This window comes from Mycteria americana, chromosome 23 (genome assembly GCF_035582795.1).
Source record: "Mycteria americana isolate JAX WOST 10 ecotype Jacksonville Zoo and Gardens chromosome 23, USCA_MyAme_1.0, whole genome shotgun sequence".
Classification (NCBI taxonomy): Eukaryota; Metazoa; Chordata; class Aves; order Ciconiiformes; family Ciconiidae; genus Mycteria; species Mycteria americana.
In genome coordinates, this window is record NC_134387.1 from 4,940,952 (window position 1) to 4,957,897 (window position 16,946).

General features: G+C 41.3%; 1 protein-coding gene across 1 annotated transcript in view; it reads left to right on the forward strand.

The window, feature by feature from the left end:
- Nucleotides 1-3,525: 3,525 nt before the first annotated feature.
- STC1 (stanniocalcin 1) overlaps nucleotides 3,526-16,946 on the forward strand; it is a 55,336-nt gene continuing 41,915 nt past the window's right edge. The window contains exon 1 of the mRNA XM_075523685.1: nucleotides 3,526-3,629. The gene's annotated coding sequence lies outside the window, so the exon portion shown is untranslated. The remainder of the gene's footprint in view (nucleotides 3,630-16,946) is intronic.

A 16,946-nucleotide genomic window follows, 5' to 3' on the forward strand; every position in this document is an offset into this window, starting at 1 on the left:
AACCACAAAAAATAGATTGAGATTTGCCAAACAAATTTAAGAAAAGCCAGCGAGTATAAATCAGTTCCTGGAAAGTTTAGCTAAGTTAATTGTGAATTGCTTTGAAGTCAGTGTATGTAAACAAACATATATACATAATTATTTACCACCACGTTATTTAGGAATTTCATGTGACAACACCAAGCTATTCAAAACACATTTCTTCCACTTTATTATTGTTTATAAATACCTCCTAGAGTTCCCAGGAAAAATAAAACCCCTATCACAGAAGGCATTATGTAACTAGGTAATAGAGGGAGCGCTCTGCTTAGCGAGATAGGTATAACATGGGAGAGGAACAAGTATGGTGAAATGAAGTCGCACAGTTAATCAGTTGCAGACTCATTAATACAGCTCATTCCCGTGAGTGTCTTTCCATTGAGAAATTCTTCTTGTGGCTGCATTTACAGACACAAGCAGCCTTCGAGCTTCGGCCTGTTGGCTACCATCACCTAGTAAAGTCTATCATTTTGCTGAGCCAACTGTCCTTGAGAGTTCAAGGAGAAGAATGAGTTTGTGTACTTTGATATCTCCCCTTGAGGGACAGCGGTGGGACTGTTCCCAGAACTTGAGGGCGTTTGTGTTGCCTCTGAAAACTGAATAATCTCTGTTTTCCTGTGCTGTGAGGGTCATTTCTATGGGATTTGTTGCTTTATGCATGCCAGCTTACACCTCTGCAGCTCTTGCGAGCATACAGTCTCCCACACAAGTAACTAATTAGTGTTTCTTGCTCCAGGCAACTTTGTGGTTCTGCAGTTCTTATACACCTGGCAATTATCAACAGCAGCATCCAGCTATCTGCAGTGGGTTTTAATGTCTTGTGTATAAATCTATTCTTAAATTAAACCAACCATCCACCCTAGAATAAGAAATAAGACCAGTGCATTATCTCTATTCTGTGCAAAGGATGAAGTGTAATGTCTCCAGTGATACAAAACAGCCACGGGACTGTCATGCTACTGCACCAGGCAGACGTGATTGGAGCATCATTACTGGACAAGCAAGAAGGCAGAAGAAGGTAATTAAGGGAATCTGGAACAAATTCTCCCCATAGGAGCTGATGATGTGATGGTGACTTAAGCCAGCAGAAAAACTGGTCCACTGAAGCTCATGTAAGATTTTGGGGTTATTGAGTTAAAAACTACTAAAGGTATATTTTCACCTTCAGCTGATAAGGAGATGGATGCTCTGACTAATAATTCTGACTGAAGAGGCTGTTTGGAATAAATAGATAAGCTTTCATAAATCTGGAGTTATATGCGATATGACTGACATCTTGCACTTAGCCTGGCTTTAATTGTGTTGTATTGGAGGACGCTTCAACTGGGTAGGGAGGGACAAAGCATACGGAACCAATGACACCAGGGTAAAAACTAGGTCTCCCTTCTTGTTTCCACCAAGGCTAATGGGAGCTTGCCTTGTGTTTCAGCATTAAATATGTTAGGATGAAGGTGCTCAATTCTGATTCCACTTGGATCCATGGTAGTGATCCTGGTTAAGTCAGTCCTGTTTCTGATTAGGATAAGCAAGATCAGAGAGCAATTCCTAGCAAAGAAATTCAGAAACAGCTTTGGGACCTGAAATCCTGTTTCCCCCGCCACCCAAGTTTCAGCTGTATGCTTTGGGGTAGGGTAGGATAGGAAGAACTAATAGACTGGACTCAGGTCTGTCTTCCATTTCTGATAAATCCTTTCAGTCCCAAAGCACTTCCAGCTTACAAAAAAAATCAGCTCGCATGCATGCACAGCTAGGGCTGTAAACAGCTGTCAGCGGCTGTCCCTCATCATTAAACGGACATTTTGCCAGGATCTTTATTCTTCCACCCAGTGCCACCCAGAATGGATTGGTCATTTTTCGCTCGTGTCATTTAAAAGACTTTGCCTTGGAAAACTGTTCCAACCCATTTTAATCTCAAACTGTGAAGGCCAGATGGGCCCCTGCATCGTGCTTCCAGGGAGCCTAGGTCTGCATCAGCTTATTTAAGGATTTCAAACAGTGGCGTAAGCTAACTCTGATCCACAGCAGTATCTCCAGTGAGCAGGTTTAGAGCTGCACCTCACACACCCTCCAGAAGCGTAGCAGGTTTTCAAGGATTAGCTTTTGCTCTGATGTGAGCGGGAGAAATATTGGGGTGTAGAAAGAAAGGGCTACCCTCAATAAATGACCTCTAACTGGTAGGTCACAGTTTTCCCATTCCGTCATGATTTCAACACTTACTTTCTTCTCTGGGACAAAAAAGCAGCAGTTCATAAATTGGTCATTTGACAGGAAAAAAGGGAAGAAACTGTGAGATTAAAAAATGTGGATCGGGGCACTTGAAACACTATGCTTCAAACATTTTGAAATATCTTGCTTTGATTTAATAGTAGAAGTTTTACAAATTTGTTTTAGTGGAAATTAACATTTCTCAAGTAAATTACTCAAGTTCTGGAAAGAAAGAAATTTATATTCAGTTTGAAAAATGGAAAAGAGAAAATTCAAAAATTGTGTTTTTCAAAGAAGGAAGTTAAATTAAGAAAAGATTTGAAACCAGAGGAGAAACGTAATAAAAATGTTTTCTATTATGTTCCCATATGTGCTGAAAGCCAAATTTCCTAAGTTTTTAACCTGAAGGAGACATGATAAATGCATGCTGTCCCAGCCAGACTGTTATATGAATCTGTAATTTTTAAATGGAAATCTATTACAGCCTGAATTCTGAGAAAGGAAAAGATGCTGCCTCGCAAGCAGGACGTTCTTGTTTCATTGGGGAGAAGAAAATAACTGAAAAACCTCCAACAAAAGACATTTGTTAAGGTTTTACACGTAATAGGAAACATTGCACGTTTTTAAACAGGGTGCAGTTTTAGTGGCTTAATGACAAAGACCATTGAGTTTGTGAGGAGGCACATGTAAGTGAGACATGGGGAGAAGTTTTCTCCAAAATCTTAAGGAGATGGTGACTTGCAGATTCAAAACCAAACTCCGTTTGTAAGGTGTGGTGCTCCCTTCATTTTTTCTAGTTAAATTGCATCTGAAAAATTGGTTGGTCCTGCAAAGTTTCTTCCACTTGCAATGAAAAGCACTCACTGGGTGAGTCAGGGCTGGATCTGAGCCCCAACTAACTGTAAAGTAAGTTGCCACGTGTGCTTATTGCTGCTCTCAGACACATGGCACTCTTGTATTTTTACGTATGAAATAAAACTATGGCTCCCACCACTGGTCTAGATGCTGGTATCGTAACCAGCGGTCTGTAGACCTGCTTAGACCTGTATTGCATTTGTACAACTCCCGTGCTTTTCCATCAGTGGAAGTGGAATTAGCTTTTCAACTCTTCAGCTTTTAATAGTAGCACCAACACTTGTCTTCCGTCAGGGAGATACCCTACTGTTTCCATTCAACAGTATTGTTTGCAAATAAAGGCAGTCTTTGTCTTGGTTTGCATTATGGATTTAAACAGCTTCGCCAGACTAACTAGGAACTGTTTCTCATTTTCATTTCTGCCAGGAATCACAACCATTTCTCTGAACGTTCAGCCTGAAGAAGGTTAGAGGGATCCCGCATCGCGAACTAAAACACCAGGGCAGTATACGTCATGCAGAGTCTGAAAGGTAATGTTAAGACATAGCTTGAACAGCTATCAACAAATGACTTTTGCAATGCCCAAGTTTCATCAGTTCTGCAAAATATGGGGGTTTGATGCTTCTATCTCTCCTGCTGAACTAGATGATAGCAGGCTAAGTGCTGTAAAACTGCAGTGCTCTGGTTACTCCTAGCTCTTTTACAACTTTCCTGTGTGTCGTCACCACCCAGGGAAAGAAACACCTAAATTTAACTTGCCACCTCCCAAAATAATTTCCAAGATTGAAAAAGGGAACTGAAATAACTACTGTCACAAGAACTTTTTCAGGAAAAGAAATGCTTTAGCCTTCTTTCCAAAGATATCCAAATGATATCCAACTGATGTCTTGCTTGCAAGGGACAGCTACATTTTAATACATTCATTGGTTATTTCTTTTCTCCCTCTATGTTCTTAATGATAAAGGATAAATAGGCAGCTCTGATGATAAAGGATAAATAGGCAGATCTGATGCCTGGGTGAGCAAATTCTCACGGAACTTCTCCAATTCAGAGGGGTGAGTTAATTTTCTTTTTCTTTCCAATGATACTTCATGCATCATATGACAAGACACATCTGTTCAGTGACTAATATAAAGGGAATATCCCATGCGTGTAAGCGGCACAAGCCTGCCTCACACTCAACCTTTCTGAATTTTTTTTGAGGGCTGGTTATGCAATAAATAAATGGGGACAAATTCATCCCAGGGAAGAACTTTTAGTCAGCTTTGAAAGCAGCAATTTGCCTTGGAAAAATATCCAACATCAAAATAATAATGAGTGCATGTTAGTGCTGACAGTCCTGGAGACAAGAATTCTCCATGCATCCAGAGCCAACTTCTCAAGTCCTCTGTCCTTCATATCTTAGCTCTTACATATGGAAAACCCTCAGCAGAGGGGGTGGAGGAAGGGAGCGGGAAGGGTTTGTCACACTAAATGCCTTGAGATTTGGCTTTCAGTGAACAGGCATGCCAAGCCTCGAAAACCAGCGGTGAGGACATTGATGGCACCCTTCACAGTTTGCTCCAGTGCTGAGCCCAAGGGATCCCACAGGGAAAGAGGAGGGTAGAGAAGAGAGGCCATCGATGTCTTCATGCTGGCTAAGGTGCCAATAAAACAGCAGACATTTGCCTTTTGCAGTCCATACGCTGGTTCTGTAGGACCTCCCTGTAGGCCACTGAGCAGCCAGCTGAAGTGAATGGCATTTGGTCTGTGCCATCTGGAGTTGTCAGTTTAATGATCTACGACTCAGGGAACAGTTTAATAAATAAATCTAGCCAGTAGCCCTAGCAGTCCTTGGAGCTTTGCAATACTTTGAAACAGTTGTGCAATAAAGAGGAAAATAAGAACGTATTGAAAAGGAGTATTTCATCAACTAGAGGCTGGGAAATAAATCAGAGAAAACCATGTACTGAAAGTAATGTATCTGCTAGATTTGGCCGGACTTCGGGATTTGTTTTCCTTTTTTTTCTATTCACAAATTGTTCATCTGCAAATTGCAGTCCACAGCTTCAAATGCTGTATAACTGCATCATGCCATTAAAGTTTATGAAGCAGTGTCACCAGTGGAGCTCTGTTACTTCCAGTAGCTGAAATGTTGGCCTTATGTATGTTTTTATGACCTTTTTCATTATTCTTGATTGTTTGATGATGGCAATATATTCCTTCCTTTATGTAAGTGACCCACTATGTCTTTTGTTCTCCTTTTTGACAAATTAAAATTCAGAACAGAACTAATCGCTGGCATAGCAGATCTCTTGGGATAAGGGAGGGGAGTACTCCAGGGAGAGAGAACAGTTATAGAATCAGAGAATCAGAGAATCATTTAGATTAGAAAAGATCTTTGAGATTATCGAGTCCAACTGTTAACCTAACACTGCCAAGTCCACCACTACACCATGTCCCTAAGCACCACAAACAGGCTTAGCTCATAGCTGGATAATCTGCACATGAATCACCATCCATTGCATGAGGAATTGGATCTATGGAGTCTATCTCCACCGTCTCATCCTCTGTAACGCTGGTGGCACAGGCGTTCTGGGAACTCGGTGAGCACCAGAGCAGTATTGCTGGTGGTAACGGCAAAAGCAGAAGACAATTGTTTGGTCCTAGGAGAGTTTTAGAGCTGTAGAAGTTCTTTCCTCTTCCAAAGGTGAGACAAAAAGTTGAGTGCCGAGTAATTTGCTCATTACTTTGCTCAAGTAATTTTGGAAGGTCTGTATCTTCTCTTTCTATAGGTGAATTTTAATGTTCTAATCTGGGGGTTATTTTAACACCCAGCCCACCCTCCCCAGTGGAGCTCTTGCATCTGATGACATTTAAATGCACTTTGTTGTAAATAATAGCCTGCTTTTCTGGACTTGTTTAGAAAGGGGATATTGTCCCTAGCTGACCATTTCCCATTAAGACTTTTGATTTCTAACAAACTATTTCTCACAGTCTGCAATCAGCTCTAATGATTATCAGCCACAAGCTGTAGATTAAGTGACTATGCCATTCCTGTGTTAGCCTTTGACTGAAGCTATAGCTCAGTTTTTACTGATCAGCACTATGGATTTATCCTGCTTAGACACTCCTTTGAAGCACACAGGCAGTCTTTACCACGTCAGTGGAAAGATGAGGGTAATATTGTGAATGGCAAGGTTCCAGTTCTTCATAACTGAAGCCGTGGGATGATTGCCTTTTGTTTAAATGTCAGAGGATCATGGATGTCAGAGACGAGAAATGGCCTTTTAAATCATCAAATCATCAAATCATCAGCATGGAAGTCATAGAAGACCGAGGCAAGAGTAACATTGTGTGAACGTCACTGTTATCCCATTGGAGTTACTGTGAATTAGCAGTTCTGACTGACATCCCAACCGAACCCAGCTGATGGAAGGGCACATGGCATGAAGTATTCACTGAAGAATTTTACTGAACAACACATATGGCCATATTTTATATTTCACGGTTAAAGTAATATGAACTATGTCAGGAATTAACATGAAGAAACTTTGGAGGCCAAGCTGATCACAATTCTTCAAAGTATAGGCAATGAATCATAACCTGGACATAAAATATGTCCCAATAGCTGTTATAATACAGCCAGCTGTACTGTGATTCACTTGCACTGCTTAGCTCTTACACTGAAAATAGCTTTAAGATCGATGCTACTGCTCATGAAGGAAAGGACTGCTTTTGGTACGAACCAGCACAGCTCTGTTGGCAGCAACACAACCTTCACTTCTACCAGCTGAGAATCCAGCCAGTATTTCTTTAATACTAATACTGTTATGTAACCCAGAACGTAACCTCTTTCCTTAATCTTGCTAATTACAAACCAAGAATACATCTGTATCCTTATCTTCCTGGGCGTTGCTCAAGCACAGGGTGGTCAAAGAGTTTACTATGTAGACTGTGAGGCTCAACTTGCTTCAAGCAAATTAAGACCGAAAGCAGCACTGTGAGGTTGCAAAGTTCCCCTGTGCCTGTTTCAGAGATGGTAAAAAGGAAGCACTGGAGAGTTTAGTTGACTTGGTTTGTGAATTCTCTGGCAGAGCAGGAAAGAAAAATTATTCTTCCTGACACCTTAGTTTACCCACTAGATTAGCCTGTCTCTCTTTTGCTCTACACTTACTGTATTCTCTTTCTTTTATTACTTTTTTTTTTTCCATGGGTTAAATCTGTTTGATTTTTTTTTTTTCATTTTGTGTTTTTTAAAAATGTGCTTTGGCAGGAGTTGTGATTTTTTGGTTAGTAATCCACTTATTTTGTGGTTTAGAAAATATCTCAAATAACAACTTGGACACGTTGTTGACTGTCATTGTTGGCCGCTCATGTGGCATGAGGAACATGCAAGGAAACACGTCCTTTCATGTTTAACCCCCCCTTCCCAAACAAAAATTGATCTGCTTCCTACCATGTGCATACCTTCAGGGTTGGAGGGGGGCTGCAAATTTCGTATAAAAATACTCACAGGTATGTAACCTTGACAGATAGATATAACCCCAAACATGTGCACATCATTATGTCTTTGTCTCTCTGTTTCTGTGTTTCTGTATATGTAGGTGCATATCTCTGTCTTCACAGTCAAACATAAAAATACACTTTTTTAAGTGGAGGTGTATTTGTTCCTATAAAAATATAGGAATATATAAATATATTTGCCTGTTGTCTGCATTTGCATATACTGTAGCTGCCACATAGCTCAAATATTGCTCAGATAAAAGCTCACTTTTTCTTTCTTTTCTGTAAACTTATGAACTAATGGGAGCATTTTTTTCATAGCCCGTAGATTAAGTCAATATGCCTTTTTCTCAAGGACGAGGAAAAGAAGCTGAACAAATAGCAGCTGTCTTTCAGTAAAATGCATATGATGGCCGTAGGAATGTTTGAGGATGTCAGATTTCATTGGAAATAACAAGTTTATTTGCATACGTTTGTTCGTGGTTGTGGTTACCAGAATACAATTTGCGCTGAAGATGAAGGCTAAGCCCTTAAAGAGCAGATGTAATCATATAGTCGGAATAAGCTTGTTGTATATATTTATGGTACATTCTATAGGTCCCAGTCAAGATCTTGGCTGCCTTGCGCTAGGCACTGCATAAACAATTTGCAAGAGCCTGACTCTTCTCCAAGGAGCCTAAATAGGCCAGGGAAACAGTTTGACAGAGGAAGAATTATTAGTTCCTTTCCACAAATAGAAAAACAGGCAGAGGATGAGGAAGTGGCTTGCCAAAAATCGTGTATAGCTAGGGTGACAACCCAGATCCCCCAAGTCTCAACCCAGTGCTTTAAAACAGAAGATCAGAGGAAATGGGTGCATATACCTCTATAAAGTAGAAGTTTGGAGTCTCAAATGGGTTTTCGGTCAACTCAGGTTATGGGCTTGGAGAGCAACAAAATTTGAGTGGGGACAGAATGTGAGGGATGCAGAAGTAGTCAGGTTTTATCGGCCTGTTGGAAAAAAGACGACCAAATATTATTAATGGCAGCATCATTGTTGAATGTTGCCTGACTGAAGACCACAGGACTCTAACCACGCTTTTGAACCGCTGTCTGCGCAGGCCATTGCAAACTGTTCCATGGAAGGCATGCTGCCACCCGGCATTAGACCTGCTTCACTTCCTCACTCCGTACTTACCATCAAAGCTATCATTCATGTTAACATGTAACAGGGGAACCTCAGGCTTGAATTCATTATGAAACCCTTGGAGTCGAACCAGCCTGGACAACCAACCTTCTGTTTAGTTGCTTCAATGTACATTTTTATTAGGAACCAGTATGGACTTCCTACAAAGTGATTCATAGGTCATCTTCCCTAAGCTGCGGTGATTACCGCAATGGTTTCTTGGTTGTTAACCGTGTTCACTTACAGACTGTCATTTGAAGACTAATAAATCTGGCTCCAGTCACCAGCCTCTGTGGTATATATTAGACGACTGGAGAGTCTAAATTGTTCAACCACTGTCTTGTTTAGAGGCTGTTTTGAATGATGCTTTTCCATTATCACAGGCTTTATTAATTATTTAGTTTTACTGCAGTGATGCTAACAAGGCCCAGTACTGCAGCGGGACAGCACTAGGCAAACACGGTAAAATGTCTGTGCCTGAATCCTGACTAAATACTGTAATACAGTTAATTAACTCTCACAAATAAATAGAGGGCTGGAATGCTTATAGGACATTTTAGGTTGGGTTGGACCTCAGTGTGGGTCCTCTTGCAGATTCTCAGCAGAGGTGGCAAACTCCCCTTTAGCGGAGTAAAACTTTTAAGATTCAGAAAGAAAACTTTCCCATGGCCTTGAAGAAAATCCTCACACTAGGTGAAGTTAAGTTGGCTGAATTTGGTTCTTTCAAGTCTTCTCTCTATGGAAACTGGTTTTAATACCGCCTTTTTGGAGATACAGTAAGCTTTTGCACACATTCAGGCTGTGTTGTTGTTAAATATTGGAAGTTCTGAGTATTAGTCCTTCTACTGATGGCTATTATCTTCAAAAACATAATGAGAGGATGTTAAGCGATGTTTTTGCTTGAAAGCCCTCTCTCGTTCCTTCCAATGGAAAGCTGCTCAGAAGGTCAGAAAAGCAACAGGGAAGTAAGAAGTATCTGTGATATGAAACTTCCTGTGACTCCCAGAAATTAATAGCTCACTGATGGAGCTCACAGTAGTACTTATGCCAGCAAGTTGAAATAAAATACTGAAAGTGTCAGAAAGATTTTCGTCAAATACCCTACAAACATAAAATAAAAAACATAAAAAAGAAAAAAGCCCCAAGGGCAATATTTGGAGAGATAACCAGGTTCCCAACTCCTTGTGGGTGCTATGTGCCTAACTGATTTAAATCTTCTCCTACATCCAGTATTCAGCGAACTGTACCTCAGAAGAGACATTTTACTAATGTTGCTCAAGTTCCGTGTTAATAACTAAACTTCGACTCTGAAGTGAAATGCCTGTATTAGGGACATGGTTACCTTATGCTTCTCTGGCTGAGTGCTGTTTCTTAGTCGCTGGACATTTCTCTCCTTATGCTTTTGATGAACCCTATTGGGCATCTTAAAATACGTTGTACTAAATGGTTTGGGTTAAATTCAGCACTGAGAGAGTCTGAGGTGTGGCACAGCATCTGGAGGGACAAAGTGGGTGAAGTCAAGTTAGCTGCTGCGCAGCAGAAAGGCATTTCAGGTTTTGTACAGAAGTTCAAACAAATACTGCAGTTGACATAATTTATTGTAGAGGGATGCTGGGGAACAGAGGGGAGAAGTAACTGGAAGTGACTAAAGAGCCAGAGCCTAGAACTTCTGACATGGAGCTGGATGACCAAACCACCGTAATATCCTTTTTTTTCCATGTAAATAACATCTGATAAAGAAGACAGTGGAATTTTACAGTGGTTCGTAAGCAAACTAGATTTTCAGGTTCAGTAACATTGCAGATCAGTAGTTGCTGTTTTCAGTTCCCAGGTTAATTTTATGGAATATTTTGCATTGTGCCAGACTCTAATTAATTCCAAATGATTTCTGCTTTCCCTTATTTTTTTCTCCTTTTGCATGTTACTGTCTTACAAAGGAACTAAACTCTCAATTTTCTCTAAGACCGGTAATTATATGCATAAGTGATGAGAAATCTCAAGCATTTTTCTGCAAACCAATTACAGACATTTAGGATAAGGATAATACACTTCCTTAAAAATACATTAAAAACTCATTTAAACAAAAGTAAAGGAAATAACATTGCTAAGCTACCAAAGAGAAATTCCAAGGTACGGTTTTAGAGGACACAAAAACCTTCTTGGTTTTTGCGTGATATGTTCAGACTATGATTTCTAATATATCTCAAAGAATTGTGACATTTTTTCAAAGCAAACTGTTTCTGGTACATCAGCTTGTTGAACTAAATATTAGTCTGCTTGCAAACTGCCTTGGATGAAGCACTTTGTAGTTTTAGGGTATGCTCGTTGCATTTGCTTTTTGTAAGAATGCTTGGGATAAAAGTCAACCTGATAGAGACACTTGAGTTTTCAAGAACTTTAGCTAGCCCTTAGTAGCATACACTTAACCTGATGTAGACAGTGCCAAAAGATGCCTAAAAACTTCTGAGCGTATGAACCTGTTCCCTTTTGCATCGGACGGGTGGAACTAAAGTGGAGATTGACTCGTGTAGATAGAAAGATTTGCACTGGCATCTCTGCAGGTCCTCTGAGAATAGCCAAAATGACTACAGATGCTTTCTTCAACACAGTGCTGCTGATTGGTCTTTCCCCACTGTTGAGGGCTGAAGAATGTGTACAACTTCCATTTGTTGCAGCTTGGCCCGTGCCAGAAAAATTGTCTTCCATCTCCCCACTTCAGCACAGCATTAATCAACCAGTGCATTGTTCAGCTCTCCCTCTTCACTGCTGCTTCAGCCCTGCAGCTTGTTTTAAACACGTTACCGTGCGCACGTTTACGAAGCTCCCGAATCACGAGGTCCCTAAGCAGAGGGCTGAAGAGGTTGCCGGGGCATTTCTTAGGGGCAAAACACTCGCCCTGCCCTTGTGTCAGGAGGGTCGGCGAATGTTCTGGGTTGGTCCTTTTGTCCCATAGTGGCAGCTGTCGGAGTCAAGCATTAGGGTGTTATCTGCAGGAGGAGCCAGGGGCTCTGCCAGGCTGGGAGAAAGTCATGGACTGTAGGGATGGTTCATATTCTGAATTTCTGGGATCACAGGCCTACAAAGAAGGGAGTCAAGGACTTTAGCTAGAGGTGGTACAGCGAGGTTTCTCTGCTGCCTGTGTTCTTCTGTCTGTTTGCATTCCCGTCTTTATCACGCCAGTGATTTCCTTCGCTCGCCTCATTTGTAATAATGATAACATTGTAAAAGCTTGCCCTTTCAAAGAGTGGGAGCCCTTTGAGTCATAGACCTGCTCTGCTGAATCAGAGCCCTTTTCTTCCTTTCCAGTGCTGTCTTCTTCCCATCCTGCCTCCCTGTTCAGGAGCCCTGCCAGGTCCCGAATGACAGCGTGAAGCCTTTCTTTAAAACAAGAGTTTAAAGGGACAAAAAAAGAGAAAAATTCGGAAAGCGAAGGCTAGAAAAGCAAAGCATTGCTGCCTTTTTGTGTGCATCCTCCCCCTTCCCCCTGGGAGCCAGGAGCGGAGTAACCAAAGTAAATGCATGAGACACTAATTCGAACAAGTTGCTGGCATGGCTCTGGGCCAGCGTCCCCCCCTGCGCCGGCTCCCAGGCCCCCAGGAAAGAGCAAGGCGGGGGTGGGGGCTGAGTCAACAGCTCAGATGCGCTTTCTCAGCAGTCAGCTGGGAAGTCCATTCGGGTTAGTCTATTTGAGTGGGATTTCTGTCTCTTCTTATTGATCTGTTTTGGATACCAAGCACCAGTGTTTTCATCTCCAGTCATGAAACAGGAGGCAGAGGGGTAAAAGGGCTGAGGTGAAGGAGAGTGCAGATGCTGAAACAGGCAGGGTCTGCAGCGTGGAGCAAATGCGCAACAAGCCTGAGAAGAGGAGAGTGAAAACCTGGAGAGGGTAGAAAATAGTGGGGGAGGTGGAGAGAGATCAAAGATGAATACGGTAATGGAAGAGCCAAAAAAGGAGGAGGAAAGAAAGAGGAGAAGAGAGAGACCGCAAGGTACGGGGGCAGGTCTAAATGGCACAGGGCTGCGGTGCTTGGTTTATTGGACATGCCAACAAATAGCCATGGCTGGGAGTTGGGGGACCATCTAGCTCTGTGCACTGAGAAAGCAGCAGGCTTTTAAATAGAGACTGATTAAGAAGGAGAGGAAAAAGAATAAGGGGATGATGCAGCAAGGGACCAGGAGGGTGACGCAGTGGTGGCGACAGAAAACAAAGCATGGGTGTATACAGGCGGCGGGATGGGCAGAGGACACAACTGTCAGGCCCAGAGTTGTTATAAACATCCTGCCTAGAAAGAATCTTGCTTTTTTAGATATTTTGGTCTGAAACTGTTCCAGCTAACATCTCTCCAAATAACAAATACTGTAATGGATGTTTACCCCTACTTCCCCCCGTGCACAGACACATTGTCAATCATTATTTTGGCTAAACATTTTTGTGATTACTCCCCCTTCCCTAAAGTTGTGTTTATTATTACGACTAAACAGTGAATTTTCTAATAGCCTTTTTATACATCTTTTTAAACGTCTTCTCTAATAATCCAAGGAAAATTCTCATAAACTCCCCCTTAGTGAGAGAGGGGGAAGATTGCTTGGGCAGATGAGCCAGGCACATTTTCACTGCTCGTATATGTTTTACAGAATATGGTCACTGATAGCTAATGCAGGACTAGAAAGCCACGAGCAGGATTTTCACAAGATATTCAGCTGCTAAGCTTGGTTACTATCAATTTTATGTGCTTATTTATGTATTTGGACTGAAATAGCACCCTATTTTTTATTTCCTTATAACTCCTAGACAATGAAAAGTGTTTGCTTTTAAATCCGTGGGTAAGAGATCTGAACATCTAGGGATTTAGAGCATGACCATGTAGTCCTCTTTCATATCATACTGACCAGTAACTCACAGAAGCTTTACCAGTGACTTACCTCCAAAAGAACCTGCTTCTCCGTTGCTTCACACTGTCCAGAGTCATTCGTACTCATGAAAACTGCTGCCTTATAATTAGAGTAGAAATTGTCCACACTTACTGCATAAGCCTGACGGCGTATTTCCTGCCAGAGGTTAACGACAAGGCACTAACCTACCTGCTCAAAAATTGCACTTACTCTGTAAGGTAGAAGAAATCAGAATTCATCATCATGGGCAGCTTTGCTCCACAGTGAGAACTAAAGGTTCAATTAAGTTTGTCGTCATAGAGATGCCATCGGTCTCTAATCACATCCTGCTTTGACGCTAAATGGGTTTTGGTTTCCAGTTCTGGGAGCTGTGCACTCACATCCCTTAGATTAGGCACGTTGTTCATTTGTGTATCCTTTGAATGTTTGTATAGAAAGCTGCCTTTTCATGAAAAAATAATAATAGTAATGATAATACCTGCATCTTAGATACTGCTTCCTACAAGTACTTTTCAAAGTGTTTGATACTGCATTTAAAGTCCTTAAACAAATCGCTGCTGTAGACCTTTGTTCTTCAGGGCCGCAGTGCACAAAGTGAAAAGGGGCAGGCTTATGCTGCAGCAAGAGTGACTCAGATTAAATACTAGGAAAAACATCCTAGCAATAAAGAAATAAAGTTTTCAAAAGAGCTTAAACTTCACATAAATTTACAAAGAATTTATTGCTTTTCAAGAGCAATTTCCAGCCCAAGCTGGAAATGGACAGGCCTAACAAAAACTGCTTTTGGAAATGGCATGGGCAGAATGCTCCCGTCTTGGAAGAGGGTACTGGATGTTGACCTGCAGTTCCCTTCTGACTCTGCTTCTATGAATATCCCCACTTTATCATGGGAAATGAAGACAGAGAGCAGTGAAAGGCCATATCCAACGTCATGAAGCAAAACTGCAAGTAGAACTTAGGTCTCTTCTCTGTGGCGGCAAGCAAAAAAGAGGGAAAACAACAACAAAAAAAGAAGAGTAAATAATGGATTCATTACAGGCTTTTCCTGCCTCTCAGTTCTAAGCTTTCCTACATTTCTTCAGGCATATTTGAAAGGAATCTTTACCTGCAGTTCAAGAGTAGGCTAACTTATCCAGACCAACTTATCTTCTATCCTAGCCCCTCAGAATCTCCTTGTATGGATCAGAATACCCATGTATAGCCAGAGGAACGCTTATTTCTGGGCCATTTTACCTGGACTTGCTTGATGGACAGTGTGCAGCATTTGTGCAGTACCAGGTTACACCAGCTTTAGGCAATTTGCACTGTGATAGCAGAAAGGAGCTGCCTAAACATAAGAAATTATTTGGCCCATGCAATTTTTCCCAAGCCACCAAAATCTGTTTTATTCTTTATGAATTTTTTGGTTCAAAAAAATTCAAAAAATAATTGAAAATGCAAACCCTGCACACTGAGCAGTTAAGAATTAGAAGGGAATATTAGTCCTTGCAGTATTAGTGGTTACCACTCATTTGAAAATAATTGCAGCCCACGATAAAAACCGATTGCAATAGCAAATTTTGTTCAAGAACGCTGTTCTCATTTTGAGGTTACAGTCACTGTCTTCCTCCAGTTTTAGCATCGTTTGGTATTCAAGAACTTGAAATTAAGACAAAGGCTGCTGGTTTTGAACTGGGTTTCAGCCATTAATCACCAGCTCAGATTCTCAGCTCAGATAAGTTAGAGACTGTCTCTCCATTACCTTCCTTATGTATCCAACCAAGCCTGGCGTTAGTGTTGCAGCTCAAGAATTTATCGAGATGACAACTAAAACCTCCTTCCCACTGCATCCAAAATTCTGTTGAATTTGGAGGGAAAAGCAAGAGGATATTGCATGTAATTAGCCTGTGGATGAAATTCCTACTGAGATAAGCCTGAATCAAACCCCAGATCTGTGCATCCCTAGATGTAGAGGGGAAAGTGAAAAGAGAGGCAAGGCCTGGTCTCCTCACCTGGACCTGGTTTCAAATCAAGCTGTACCCTACCCCTGTCATGTGCTAAACCGGAGAAGTCTAGGCTTTGGGACTGGTAGAAAATTCTTTTGAAGCTTTCTTCTCTCATTTTCTTGGATAAACTTGAGTTTTCAAACTAAATTGAAAACATTCACAGAAAGCATGTTTGCCTCAATTTTTTCATATTTTCACCAGAAAAAAAGCAAATCCGGTTTTATCTGCAAACAAATAGCGTCAACTTTTTGTGAAAAAATAATAATCACAAACTGGAAAATGATCAAGTTTTGATGCAAAGTCATAATTTTCCATGGGAAAACCTCCAAATTCCATTTCAGGGCATGTCAACATTCTAGATGAATAAAACAGATACAGGCAAGCTTTAAACTAGCTCGCTCTGATACCAGTAAGAGTCTAGTACTGGCAGTATGAACTCAACAGCATGGACTGCTCTACCCACTTCTCCAACAGAAATCGGCTACGTGCACAAGCTCCTATTGATACCATGTTGGACAATGGCTCTGAGCCATCTTCTTCTTTGCCTCTGGCCAATATCTTCAGAAAAATATTAATGAACTCAGTAATAAAATTAGTTAATCATGTCCCATTCTGTCTTCAGTACCAGATGTTATATGGAGATGGAGGGGGAACACTGCCAGTGAAGAAAACTTACGGTTTTCACCCTGTTGGGGAGCTTTATTCTGCACCTGATCTCTTCTCTGCAGCTCCTTCAGTGCAGAGAATCTGCAGAAGAAATGAACTGCCAGTTTTGCTTGCTTTGTAACAGGGAGCAGCCATTGTCCCCATTTTGGGGAATCTGAACCTGACTGATTTGCAGACCATCAGGTGGGAAGTGTGTGAGGAAAGCTGAGAACGGGGCCCAGATCTCTGCCACCTCCCATCACTTAACAACAAAGTGATATTTTCTCTGCGCAGGAAATTGGATCTCAGTCTTTAGAAGCAAGACAGTCTAGAGAGCAATTGCCTCTCTCCTGGCCAGACATATGCCAGTAAGTGTTGGCATTAGGCACAAAGAGAAAAGGACAAGAGATTTTCCTATTGACCTTTGCAAGCTTTAAAAAGGCTCCCATTGGTAATGCTAAAGGCAACATACATTATTGTTCAAGAGAGAAGTCCCTCTAGCAAGTTCCTGATGGATAATAGTGGTGTTTACTTAAGGAAACTGGGTAATCACAAAGGTTATTTTTTATTGGATGCCATCCTTTTTAGCATCCTCGTACGCAGCCCACGTCAATGTGTGTCATTAACAATGACTTGTAAAAGGATACAGCAGTTGCTAAGGAAACCTCTGTTGC